The sequence below is a fragment of the Ziziphus jujuba genome, chromosome 2, assembly GCF_031755915.1.
Source record: "Ziziphus jujuba cultivar Dongzao chromosome 2, ASM3175591v1".
NCBI classification, from domain to species: domain Eukaryota; kingdom Viridiplantae; phylum Streptophyta; class Magnoliopsida; order Rosales; family Rhamnaceae; genus Ziziphus; species Ziziphus jujuba.
Window position 1 is genome coordinate 19,681,855 of NC_083380.1, and position 9,856 is coordinate 19,691,710.

At 55.7% G+C, this 9,856-nt stretch overlaps 32 non-coding genes across 32 annotated transcripts; all 32 read right to left on the minus strand.

Moving 5' to 3' along the window:
- Positions 1-174: 174 nt before the first annotated feature.
- On the minus strand, positions 175-293 carry LOC132802239 (5S ribosomal RNA). Its single transcript, XR_009637362.1, has one exon. It is a non-coding gene; the product is annotated as a 5S ribosomal RNA (ribosomal RNA).
- Positions 294-480: 187 nt separating this feature from the next.
- LOC132802508 (5S ribosomal RNA) lies at positions 481-599 on the minus strand. Its single transcript, XR_009637632.1, has one exon. It is a non-coding gene; the product is annotated as a 5S ribosomal RNA (ribosomal RNA).
- Positions 600-780: 181 nt separating this feature from the next.
- Positions 781-899, minus strand: LOC132802240 (5S ribosomal RNA). The gene has a single exon (XR_009637363.1). It is a non-coding gene; the product is annotated as a 5S ribosomal RNA (ribosomal RNA).
- A 187-nt stretch (positions 900-1,086) lies between these two features.
- Positions 1,087-1,205, minus strand: LOC132802151 (5S ribosomal RNA). Its single transcript, XR_009637275.1, has one exon. It is a non-coding gene; the product is annotated as a 5S ribosomal RNA (ribosomal RNA).
- Positions 1,206-1,392: 187 nt separating this feature from the next.
- On the minus strand, positions 1,393-1,511 carry LOC132802510 (5S ribosomal RNA). Its single transcript, XR_009637634.1, has one exon. It is a non-coding gene; the product is annotated as a 5S ribosomal RNA (ribosomal RNA).
- A 181-nt stretch (positions 1,512-1,692) lies between these two features.
- Positions 1,693-1,811, minus strand: LOC132802241 (5S ribosomal RNA). Its single transcript, XR_009637364.1, has one exon. It is a non-coding gene; the product is annotated as a 5S ribosomal RNA (ribosomal RNA).
- A 182-nt stretch (positions 1,812-1,993) lies between these two features.
- LOC132802196 (5S ribosomal RNA) lies at positions 1,994-2,112 on the minus strand. Its single transcript, XR_009637319.1, has one exon. It is a non-coding gene; the product is annotated as a 5S ribosomal RNA (ribosomal RNA).
- A 186-nt stretch (positions 2,113-2,298) lies between these two features.
- Positions 2,299-2,417, minus strand: LOC132802049 (5S ribosomal RNA). The gene has a single exon (XR_009637170.1). It is a non-coding gene; the product is annotated as a 5S ribosomal RNA (ribosomal RNA).
- A 181-nt stretch (positions 2,418-2,598) lies between these two features.
- On the minus strand, positions 2,599-2,717 carry LOC132802523 (5S ribosomal RNA). The gene has a single exon (XR_009637648.1). It is a non-coding gene; the product is annotated as a 5S ribosomal RNA (ribosomal RNA).
- Positions 2,718-2,904: 187 nt separating this feature from the next.
- LOC132802598 (5S ribosomal RNA) lies at positions 2,905-3,023 on the minus strand. The gene has a single exon (XR_009637725.1). It is a non-coding gene; the product is annotated as a 5S ribosomal RNA (ribosomal RNA).
- Positions 3,024-3,209: 186 nt separating this feature from the next.
- On the minus strand, positions 3,210-3,328 carry LOC132801858 (5S ribosomal RNA). Its single transcript, XR_009636979.1, has one exon. It is a non-coding gene; the product is annotated as a 5S ribosomal RNA (ribosomal RNA).
- Positions 3,329-3,510: 182 nt separating this feature from the next.
- On the minus strand, positions 3,511-3,629 carry LOC132802447 (5S ribosomal RNA). The gene has a single exon (XR_009637571.1). It is a non-coding gene; the product is annotated as a 5S ribosomal RNA (ribosomal RNA).
- Positions 3,630-3,811: 182 nt separating this feature from the next.
- On the minus strand, positions 3,812-3,930 carry LOC132802612 (5S ribosomal RNA). The gene has a single exon (XR_009637739.1). It is a non-coding gene; the product is annotated as a 5S ribosomal RNA (ribosomal RNA).
- A 182-nt stretch (positions 3,931-4,112) lies between these two features.
- LOC132802079 (5S ribosomal RNA) lies at positions 4,113-4,231 on the minus strand. The gene has a single exon (XR_009637200.1). It is a non-coding gene; the product is annotated as a 5S ribosomal RNA (ribosomal RNA).
- A 181-nt stretch (positions 4,232-4,412) lies between these two features.
- LOC132802242 (5S ribosomal RNA) lies at positions 4,413-4,531 on the minus strand. Its single transcript, XR_009637365.1, has one exon. It is a non-coding gene; the product is annotated as a 5S ribosomal RNA (ribosomal RNA).
- Positions 4,532-4,713: 182 nt separating this feature from the next.
- Positions 4,714-4,832, minus strand: LOC132802197 (5S ribosomal RNA). The gene has a single exon (XR_009637320.1). It is a non-coding gene; the product is annotated as a 5S ribosomal RNA (ribosomal RNA).
- A 186-nt stretch (positions 4,833-5,018) lies between these two features.
- LOC132802246 (5S ribosomal RNA) lies at positions 5,019-5,137 on the minus strand. The gene has a single exon (XR_009637369.1). It is a non-coding gene; the product is annotated as a 5S ribosomal RNA (ribosomal RNA).
- Positions 5,138-5,318: 181 nt separating this feature from the next.
- On the minus strand, positions 5,319-5,437 carry LOC132802244 (5S ribosomal RNA). Its single transcript, XR_009637367.1, has one exon. It is a non-coding gene; the product is annotated as a 5S ribosomal RNA (ribosomal RNA).
- Positions 5,438-5,624: 187 nt separating this feature from the next.
- On the minus strand, positions 5,625-5,743 carry LOC132802122 (5S ribosomal RNA). The gene has a single exon (XR_009637244.1). It is a non-coding gene; the product is annotated as a 5S ribosomal RNA (ribosomal RNA).
- Positions 5,744-5,929: 186 nt separating this feature from the next.
- On the minus strand, positions 5,930-6,048 carry LOC132801859 (5S ribosomal RNA). Its single transcript, XR_009636980.1, has one exon. It is a non-coding gene; the product is annotated as a 5S ribosomal RNA (ribosomal RNA).
- Positions 6,049-6,230: 182 nt separating this feature from the next.
- Positions 6,231-6,349, minus strand: LOC132802645 (5S ribosomal RNA). Its single transcript, XR_009637772.1, has one exon. It is a non-coding gene; the product is annotated as a 5S ribosomal RNA (ribosomal RNA).
- Positions 6,350-6,536: 187 nt separating this feature from the next.
- On the minus strand, positions 6,537-6,655 carry LOC132802581 (5S ribosomal RNA). Its single transcript, XR_009637708.1, has one exon. It is a non-coding gene; the product is annotated as a 5S ribosomal RNA (ribosomal RNA).
- A 186-nt stretch (positions 6,656-6,841) lies between these two features.
- Positions 6,842-6,960, minus strand: LOC132801860 (5S ribosomal RNA). Its single transcript, XR_009636981.1, has one exon. It is a non-coding gene; the product is annotated as a 5S ribosomal RNA (ribosomal RNA).
- Positions 6,961-7,142: 182 nt separating this feature from the next.
- On the minus strand, positions 7,143-7,261 carry LOC132802608 (5S ribosomal RNA). The gene has a single exon (XR_009637735.1). It is a non-coding gene; the product is annotated as a 5S ribosomal RNA (ribosomal RNA).
- A 186-nt stretch (positions 7,262-7,447) lies between these two features.
- Positions 7,448-7,568, minus strand: LOC132802644 (5S ribosomal RNA). Its single transcript, XR_009637771.1, has one exon. It is a non-coding gene; the product is annotated as a 5S ribosomal RNA (ribosomal RNA).
- A 187-nt stretch (positions 7,569-7,755) lies between these two features.
- LOC132802292 (5S ribosomal RNA) lies at positions 7,756-7,874 on the minus strand. Its single transcript, XR_009637416.1, has one exon. It is a non-coding gene; the product is annotated as a 5S ribosomal RNA (ribosomal RNA).
- Positions 7,875-8,056: 182 nt separating this feature from the next.
- On the minus strand, positions 8,057-8,175 carry LOC132802602 (5S ribosomal RNA). The gene has a single exon (XR_009637729.1). It is a non-coding gene; the product is annotated as a 5S ribosomal RNA (ribosomal RNA).
- Positions 8,176-8,358: 183 nt separating this feature from the next.
- LOC132802249 (5S ribosomal RNA) lies at positions 8,359-8,477 on the minus strand. Its single transcript, XR_009637372.1, has one exon. It is a non-coding gene; the product is annotated as a 5S ribosomal RNA (ribosomal RNA).
- Positions 8,478-8,658: 181 nt separating this feature from the next.
- Positions 8,659-8,777, minus strand: LOC132802072 (5S ribosomal RNA). The gene has a single exon (XR_009637193.1). It is a non-coding gene; the product is annotated as a 5S ribosomal RNA (ribosomal RNA).
- A 184-nt stretch (positions 8,778-8,961) lies between these two features.
- Positions 8,962-9,079, minus strand: LOC132802524 (5S ribosomal RNA). Its single transcript, XR_009637649.1, has one exon. It is a non-coding gene; the product is annotated as a 5S ribosomal RNA (ribosomal RNA).
- A 183-nt stretch (positions 9,080-9,262) lies between these two features.
- Positions 9,263-9,381, minus strand: LOC132801348 (5S ribosomal RNA). Its single transcript, XR_009636464.1, has one exon. It is a non-coding gene; the product is annotated as a 5S ribosomal RNA (ribosomal RNA).
- A 184-nt stretch (positions 9,382-9,565) lies between these two features.
- LOC132802032 (5S ribosomal RNA) lies at positions 9,566-9,684 on the minus strand. The gene has a single exon (XR_009637153.1). It is a non-coding gene; the product is annotated as a 5S ribosomal RNA (ribosomal RNA).
- Between the last annotated feature and the right edge of the window lie 172 nt (positions 9,685-9,856).

Here is a 9,856-nt window from a genome sequence, read left to right on the forward strand (position 1 = left end):
TGATGCTAAAGAATGGATATAAGGAAAAGAAGCGGCGCAGCAGCTCTGAATGCGTTCGGCGCGATCCGGGCAGCGGCATCGATGCACCGGCACACCGAGCGAGTTCCCTCGGTCGGGCCGGGAGAAAAGGGAAACTCCGAGGGTGAAAGGCGCAGCGAAAGAGAGGAAAAAAAAAGGGTGCAACACGAGGACTTCCCACGAGGTCACCCATCCTAGTACTACTCTCGCCCAAGCACGCTTAACTTCGTAGTTCTGATGGGATCCGATGCATTAGTGCTGGTATGATCGCACCCGACATGGCGATGCTAAAGAATGGATATAAGGAAAAGAAGCAGCGCAGCAGGTCCGCATGCGTTCGGCGCGATCCGGGCAGCGGCATCGATGCACCGGGACACCGAGCGAGTTCCCTCGGTCGGGCCCGGAGAAAAGGGAAACTCCGAGGGTGAAAGGCGCGGGCAAAGAGAGGAAAAAAAAAAAAAAAGGGTGCAACACGAGGACTTCCCAGGAGGTCACCCATCCTAGTACTACACTTGCCCAAGCACGCTTCACTTCGGAGTTCTGATGGGATCCGGTGCATTAGTTCTGGTCTGATCGCACCCGACATGGTGATGCTAAAGAATGGATATAAGGAAAAGAAGCAGCGCAGCAGGTCCGCATGCGTTCGGCGCGATCCGGGCAGCGGCATCGATGCACCGGCACACCGAGCGAGTTCCCTCGGTCGGGCCCGGAGAAAAGGGAAACTCCGAGGGTGAAAGGCGCAGCGAAAGAGAGGAAAAAAAAAGGGTGCAACACGAGGACTTCCCACGAGGTCACCCATCCTAGTACTACTCTCGCCCAAGCACGCTTAACTTCGTAGTTCTGATGGGATCCGATGCATTAGTGCTGGTATGATCGCACCCGACATGGCGATGCTAAAGAATGGATATAAGGAAAAGAAGCAGCGCAGCAGGTCCGCATGCGTTCGGCGCGATCCGGGCAGCGGCATCGATGCACCGGGACACCGAGCGAGTTCCCTCGGTCGGGCCCGGAGATAAGGGAAACTCCGAGGGTGAAAGGCGCGGGCAAAGATAGGAAAAAAAAAAAAAAAGGGTGCAACACGAGGACTTCCCAGGAGGTCACCCATCCTAGTACTACTCTCGCCCAAGCACGCTTAACTTCGTAGTTCTGATGGGATCCGATGCATTAGTGCTGGTATGATCGCACCCGACATGGCGATGCTAAAGAATGGATATAAGGAAAAGAAGCAGCGCAGCAGGTCCGCATGCGTTCGGCGCGATCCGGGCAGCGGCATCGATGCACCGGGACACCGAGCGAGTTCCCTCGGTCGGGCCCGGAGAAAAGGGAAACTCCGAGGGTGAAAGGCGCGGGCAAAGAGAGGAAAAAAAAAAAAAAAGGGTGCAACACGAGGACTTCCCAGGAGGTCACCCATCCTAGTACTACACTTGCCCAAGCACGCTTCACTTCGGAGTTCTGATGGGATCCGGTGCATTAGTTCTGGTCTGATCGCACCCGACATGGTGATGCTAAAGAATGGATATAAGGAAAAGAAGCAGCGCAGCAGGTCCGCATGCGTTCGGCGCGATCCGGGCAGCGGCATCGATGCACCGGCACACGGAGCGAGTTCCCTCGGTCGGGCCCGGAGAAAAGGGAAACTCCGAGGGTGAAAGGCGCAGCGAAAGAGAGGAAAAAAAAAGGGTGCAACACGAGGACTTCCCACGAGGTCACCCATCCTAGTACTACTCTCGCCCAAGCACGCTTAACTTCGTAGTTCTGATGGGATCCGATGCATTAGTGCTGGTATGATCGCACCCGACATGGCGATGCTAAAGAATGGATATAAGGAAAAGAAGCAGCGCAGCAGCTCCGCATGCGTTCGGCCCGATCCGGGCAGCGGCATCGATGCACCGGCACACCGAGCGAGTTCCCTCGGTCGGGCCCGGAGAAAAGGGAAACTCCGAGGGTGAAAGGCGCAGCGAAAGAGAGGAAAAAAAAAAGGGTGCAACACGAGGACTTCCCAGGAGGTCACCGATCCTAGTACTACTCTCGCCCAAGCACGCTTAACTTCGAAGTTCTGATGGGATCCGGTGCATTAGTGCTGGTATGATCGCACCCGACATGGTGATGCTAAAGAATGGATATAAGGAAAAGAAGCAGCGCAGCAGGTCCGCATGCGTTCGGCGCGATCCGGGCAGCGGCATCGATGCACCGGCCCACCGAGCGTGTTCCCTCGGTCGGGCCGGGAGAAAAGGGAAACTCCGAGGGTGAAAGGCACGGGGAAGGAGAGGAAAAAAAAAAAAAAGGGTGCAACACGAGGACTTCCCAGAAGGTCACCCATCCTAGTACTACTCTCGCTCAAGCACGCTTAACTTCGGAGTTCTAATGGGATCCGGTGCATTAGTGCTGGTATGATCGCACCCGACATGGTGATGCTAAAGAATGGATATAAGGAAAAGAAGCGGCGCAGCAGCTCTGAATGCGTTCGGCGCGATCCGGGCAGCGGCATCGATGCACCGGCACACCGAGCGAGTTCCCTCGGTCGGGCCGGGACAAAAGGGAAACTCCGAGGGTGAAAGGCGCAGCGAAAGAGAGGAAAAAAAAAGGGTGCAACACGAGGACTTCCCACGAGGTCACCCATCCTAGTACTACTCTCGCCCAAGCACGCATAACTTCGTAGTTCTGATGGGATCCGATGCATTAGTGCTGGTATGATCGCACCCGACATGGCGATGCTAAAGAATGGATATAAGGAAAAGAAGCAGCGCAGCAGGTCCGCATGCGTTCGGCGCGATCCGGGCAGCGGCATCGATACACCGGGACACCGAGCGAGTTCCCTCGGTCGGGCCCGGAGAAAAGGGAAACTCCGAGGGTGAAAGGCGCGGGCAAAGAGAGGAAAAAAAAAAAAAAAGGGTGCAACACGAGGACTTCCCAGGAGGTCACCCATCCTAGTACTACACTTGCCCAAGCACGCTTAAATTCGGAGTTCTGATGGGATCCGGTGCATTAGTTCTGGTCTGATCGCACCCGACATGGTGATGCTAAAGAATGGATATAAGGAAAAGAAGCAGCGCAGCAGGTCCGCATGCGTTCGGCGCGATCCGGGCAGCGGCATCGATGCACCGGCACACCGAGCGAGTTCCCTCGGTCGGGCCCGGAGAAAAGGGAAACTCCGAGGGTGAAAGGCGCGGACAAAGAGAGGAAAAAAAAAAAAAAGGGTGCAACACGAGGACTTCCCAGGAGGTCACCCATCCTAGTACTACACTTGCCCAAGCACGCTTAACTTCGGAGTTCTGATGGGATCCGGTGCATTAGTGCTGGTATGATCGCACCCGACATGGTGATGCTAAAGAATGGATATAAGGAAAAGAAGCAGCGCAGCAGCTCCGCATGCGTTCGGCGCGATCCGGGCAGCGGCATCGATGCACCGGCACATCGAGCGAGTTCCCTCTGTCGGGCCCGGAGAAAAGGGAAACTCCGAGGGTGAAAGGCGCAGCGAAAGAGAGGAAAAAAAAAAGGGTGCAACACGAGTACTTCCCAGGAGGTCACCGATCCTAGTACTACTCTCGCCCAAGCACGCTTAACTTCGGGGTTCTGATGGGATCCGGTGCATTAGTGCTGGTATGATCGCACCCGACATGGTGATGCTAAAGAATGGATATAAGGAAAAGAAGCAGCGCAGCAGTTCCGCATGCGTTCGGCGCGATCCGGGCAGCGGCATCGATGCACCGGCACACCGAGCGAGTTCCCTCGGTCGGGCCGGGAGAAAAGGGAAACTCCGAGGGTGAAAGGCGCGGCGAAAGAGAGGAAAAAAAAAAAGGTGCAACAGGAGGACTTCCCAGGAGGTCACCCATCCTAGTACTACTCTCGCCCAAGCACGCTTAACTTCGTAGTTCTGATGGGATCCGATGCATTAGTGCTGGTATGATCGCACCCGACATGGCGATGCTAAAGAATGGATATAAGGAAAAGAAGCAGCGCAGCAGGTCCGCATGCGTTCGGCGCGATCCGGGCAGCGGCATCGATGCACCGGCACACCGAGCGAGTTCCCTCGGTCGGGCCGGGAGAAAAGGGAAACTCCGAGGGTGAAAGGCGCGGCGAAAGAGAGGAAAAAAAAAAAGGTGCAACACGAGGACTTCCCAGGAGGTCACCCATCCTAGTACTACTCTCGCCCAAGCACGCTTAACTTCGAAGTTCTGATGGGATCCGGTGCATTAGTGCTAGTATGATCGCACCCGACATGGTGATGCTAAAGAATGGATATAAGGAAAAGAAGCAGCGCAGCAGTTCCGCATGCGTTCGGCGCGATCCGGGCAGCGGCATCGATGCACCGGCACACCGAGCGAGTTCCCTCGGTCGGGCCGGGAGAAAAGGGAAACTCCGAGGGTGAAAGGCGCAGCGAAAGAGAGGAAAAAAAAAGGGTGCAACACGAGGACTTCCCACGAGGTCACCCATCCTAGTACTACTCTCGCCCAAGCACGCTTAACTTCGTAGTTCTGATGGGATCCGATGCATTAGTGCTGGTATGATCGCACCCGACATGGCGATGCTAAAGAATGGATATAAGGAAAAGAAGCAGCGCAGCAGCTCCGCATGCGTTCGGCCCGATCCGGGCAGCGGCATCGATGCACCGGCACACCGAGCGAGTTCCCTCGGTCGGGCCCGGAGAAAAGGGAAACTCCGAGGGTGAAAGGCGCAGCGAAAGAGAGGAAAAAAAAAAGGGTGCAACACGAGGACTTCCCAGGAGGTCACCGATCCTAGTACTACTCTCGCCCAAGCACGCTTAACTTCGAAGTTCTGATGGGATCCGGTGCATTAGTGCTGGTATGATCGCACCCGACATGGTGATGCTAAAGAATGGATATAAGGAAAAGAAGCAGCGCAGCAGGTCCGCATGCGTTCGGCGCGATCCGAGCAGCGGCATCGATGCACCGGCCCACCGAGCGTGTTCCCTCGGTCGGGCCGGGAGAAAAGGGAAACTCCGAGGGTGAAAGGCACGGGGAAGGAGAGGAAAAAAAAAAAAAAGGGTGCAACACGAGGACTTCCCAGAAGGTCACCCATCCTAGTACTACTCTCGCTCAAGCACGCTTAACTTCGAAGTTCTAATGGGATCCGGTGCATTAGTGCTGGTATGATCGCACCCGACATGGTGATGCTAAAGAATGGATATAAGGAAAAGAAGCGGCGCAGCAGCTCTGAATGCGTTCGGCGCGATCCGGGCAGCGGCATCGATGCACCGGCACACCGAGCGAGTTCCCTCGGTCGGGCCGGGAGAAAAGGGAAACTCCGAGGGTGAAAGGCGCAGCGAAAGAGAGGAAAAAAAAAGGGTGCAACACGAGGACTTCCCACGAGGTCACCCATCCTAGTACTACTCTCGCCCAAGCACGCTTAACTTCGTAGTTCTGATGGGATCCGATGCATTAGTGCTGGTATGATCGCACCCGACATGGCGATGCTAAAGAATGGATATAAGGAAAAGAAGCAGCGCAGCAGGTCCGCATGCGTTCGGCGCGATCCGGGCAGCGGCATCGATGCACTGGGACACCGAGCGAGTTCCCTCGGTCGGGCCCGGAGAAAAGGGAAACTCCGAGGGTGAAAGGCGCGGGCAAAGAGAGGAAAAAAAAAAAAAAAGGGTGCAACACGAGGACTTCCCAGGAGGTCACCCATCCTAGTACTACACTCGCCCAAGCACGCTTAACTTCGGAGTTCTGATGGGATCCGGTGCATTAGTTCTGGTCTGATCGCACCCGACATGGTGATGCTAAAGAATGGATATAAGGAAAAGAAGCAGCGCAGCAGGTCCGCATGCGTTCGGCGCGATCCGGGCAGCGGCATCGATGCACCGGCACACCGAGCGAGTTCCCTCGGTCGGGCCCGGAGAAAAGGGAAACTCCGAGGGTGAAAGGCGCGGGCAAAGAGAGGAAAAAAAAAAAAAAGGGTGCAACACGAGGACTTCCCAGGAGGTCACCCATCCTAGTACTACACTTGCCCAAGCACGCTTAACTTCGGAGTTCTGATGGGATCCGGTGCATTAGTGCTGGTATGATCGCACCCGACATGGTGATGCTAAAGAATGGATATAAGGAAAAGAAGCAGCGCAGCAGCTCCGCATGCGTTCGGCGCGATCCGGGCAGCGGCATCGATGCACCGGCACATCGAGCGAGTTCCCTCTGTCGGGCCCGGAGAAAAGGGAAACTCCGAGGGTGAAAGGCGCAGCGAAAGAGAGGAAAAAAAAAAGGGTGCAACACGAGTACTTCCCAGGAGGTCACCGATCCTAGTACTACTCTCGCCCAAGCACGCTTAACTTCAAAGTTCTGATGGTATCCGGTGCATTAGTGCTGGTATGATCGCACCCGACATGGTGATGCTAAAGAATGGATATAAGGAAAAGAAGCAGCGCAGCAGGTCCGCATGCGTTCGGCGCGATCCGGGCAGCGGCATCGATGCACCGGCACACCGAGCGAGTTCCCTCGGTCGGGCCCGGAGAAAAGGGAAACTCCGAGGGTGAAAGGCGCGGGCAAAGAGAGGAAAAAAAAAAAAAAAGGGTGCAACACGAGGACTTCCCAGGAGGTCACCCATCCTAGTACTACACTTGCCCAAGCACGCTTAACTTCGGAGTTCTGATGGGATCAGGTGCATTAGTTCTGGTCTGATCGCACCCGACATGGTGATGCTAAAGAATGGATATAAGGAAAAGAAGCAGCGCAGCAGGTCCGCATGCGTTCGGCGCGATCCGGGCAGCGGCATCGATGCACCGGCACACCGAGCGAGTTCCCTCGGTCGGGCCCGGAGAAAAGGGAAACTCCGAGGGTGAAAGGCGCGGGCAAAGAGAGGAAAAAAAAAAAAAAGGGTGCAACACGAGGACTTCCCAGGAGGTCACCCATCCTAGTACTACACTTGCCCAAGCACGCTTAACTTCGGAGTTCTGATGGGATCCGGTGCATTAGTGCTGGTATGATCGCACCCGACATGGTGATGCTAAAGAATGGATATAAGGAAAAGAAGCAGCGCAGCAGCTCCGCATGCGTTCGGCGCGATCCGGGCAGCGGCATCGATGCACCGGCACATCGAGCGAGTTCCCTCTGTCGGGCCCGGAGAAAAGGGAAACTCCGAGGGTGAAAGGCGCAGCGAAAGAGAGGAAAAAAAAAAGGGTGCAACACGAGTACTTCCCAGGAGGTCACCGATCCTAGTACTACTCTCGCCCAAGCACGCTTAACTTCGAAGTTCTGATGGTATCCGGTGCATTAGTGCTGGTATGATCGCACCCGACATGGTGATGCTAAAGAATGGATATAAGGAAAAGAAGCAGCGCAGCAGGTCCGCATGCGTTCGGCGCGATCCGGGCAGCGGCATCGATGCACCGGCACACCGAGCGAGTTCCCTCGGTCGGGCCCGGAGAAAAGGGAAACTCCGAGGGTGAAAGGCGCGGGCAAAGAGAGGAAAAAAAAAAAAAAGGGTGCAACACGAGGACTTCCCAGGAGGTCACCCATCCTAGTACTACACTTTTGCCCAAGCACGCTTAACTTCGGAGTTCTGACGGGATCCGGTGCATTAGTTCTGGTTTGATCGCACCCGACATGGTGATGCTAAAGAATGGATATAAGGAAAAGAAGCAGCGCAGCAGGTCCGCATGCGTTCGGCGCGATCCGGGCAGCGGCATCGATGCACCGGCACACCGAGCGAGTTCCCTCGGTCGGGCCCGGAGAAAAGGGAAACTCCGAGGGTGAAAGGCGCGGGCAAAGAGAGGAAAAAAAAAAAAAAAGGGTGCAACACGAGGACTTCCCAGAAGGTCACCCATCCTAGTACTACACTTGCCCAAGCACGCTTAACTTCGGGGTTCTGATGGGATCCGGTGCATTAGTGCTGGTATGATCGCACCCGACATGGTGATGCTAAAGAATGGATATAAGGAAAAGAAGCAGCGCAGCAGTTCCGCATGCGTTCGGCGCGATCCGGGCAGCGGCATCGATGCACCGGCACACCGAGCGAGTTCCCTCGGTCGGGCCGGGAGAAAAGGGAAACTCCGAGGGTGAAAGGCGCGGCGAAAGAGAGGAAAAAAAAAAAGGTGCAACAGGAGGACTTCCCAGGAGGTCACCCATCCTAGTACTACTCTCACCCAAGCACGCTTAACTTCGAAGTTCTGATGGGATCCGATGCATTAGTGCTAGTATGATCGCACCCGACATGGTGATGCTAAAGAATGGATATAAGGAAAAGAAGCAGCGCAGCAGTTCCGCATGCGTTCGGCGCGATCCGGGCAGCGGCATCGATGCACCGGCACTCCGAGCGAGTTCCCTCGGTCGGGCCCGGAGAAAAGGGAAACTCCGAGGGTGAAAGGCGCAGCGAAAAAGAGGAAAAAAAAAAAGGGTGCAACACGAAGACTTCCTAGGAGGTCACCCATCCTAGTACTACACTTGCCCAAGCACGCTTAACTTCGGAGTTCTGATGGGATCCGGTGCATTAGTGCTGGTATGATCGCACCCGACATGGTGATGGTAAAGAATGGATATAAGGAAAAGAAGCAGCGCAGCAGCTCCGCATGCGTTCGGCCCGATCCGGGCAGCGGCATCGATGCACCGGCACACCGAGCGAGTTCCCTCGGTCGGGCCCGGAGAAAAGGGAAACTCCGAGGGTGAAAGGCGCAGCGAAAGAGAGGAAAAAAAAAGGGTGCAACACGAGGACTTCCCAGGAGGTCACCGATCCTAGTACTACTCTCGCCCAAGCACGCTTAACTTCGGAGTTCTAATGGGATCCGGTGCATTAGTGCTGGTATGATCGCACCCGACATGGTGATGCTAAAGAATGGATATAAGGAAAAGAAGCGGCGCAGCAGCTCTGAATGCGTTCGGCGCGATCCGGGCAGCGGCATCGATGCACCGGCACACCGAGCGAGTTCCCTCGGTCGGGCCGGGAGAAAAGGGAAACTCCGAGGGTGAAAGGCGCGGGGAAAGAGAGGAAAAAAAAAAAAAGGTGCAACACGAGGACTTCCCAGGAGGTCACCCATCCTAGTACTACTCTTGCCCAAGCACGCTTAACTTCGAAGTTCTGATGGGATCCGGTGCATAGTGCTGGTATGATCGCACCCGACATGGTGATGCTAAAGAATGGATATAAGGAAAAGAAGCAGCGCAGCAGCTCCGCATGCGTTCGGCGCGATCCGGGCAGCGGCATCGATGCACCAGCACATCGAGCGAGTTCCCTCGGTCGGGCCGGGAGAAAAGGGAAACTCCGAGGGTGAAAGGCGCGGCGAAAGAGAGGAAAAAAAAAAAGGGTGCAACACGAGGACTTCCCAGGAGGTCACCCATCCTAGTACTACTCTCGCCCAAGCACGCTTAACTTCGGAGTTCTAATGGGATCCGGTGCATTAGTGCTGGTATGATCGCACCCGACATGGTGATGCTAAAGAATGGATATAAGGAAAAGAAGCGGCGCAGCAGCTCTGAATGCGTTCGGCGCGATCCGGGCAGCGGCATCGATGCACCGGCACACCGAGCGAGTTCCCTCGGTCGGGCCGGGACAAAAGGGAAACTCCGAGGGTGAAAGGCGCGGGGAAAGAGAGGAAAAAAAAAAAAGGGTGCAACACGAGGACTTCCCAGGAGGTCACCCATCCTAGTACTACTCTTGCCCAAGCACGCTTAACTTCGAAGTTCTGATGGGATCCGGTGCATTAGTGCTGGTATGATCGCACCCGACATGGTGATGCTAAAGAATGGATATAAGGAAAAGAAGCAGCGCAGCAGCTCCGCATGCGTTCGGCGCGATCCGGGCAGCGGCATCGATGCACCGGCACATCGAGCGAGTTCCCTCGGTCGGGCCGGGAGAAAAGGGAAACTCCGAGGGTGAAAGGCGCGGCGAAAGAGAG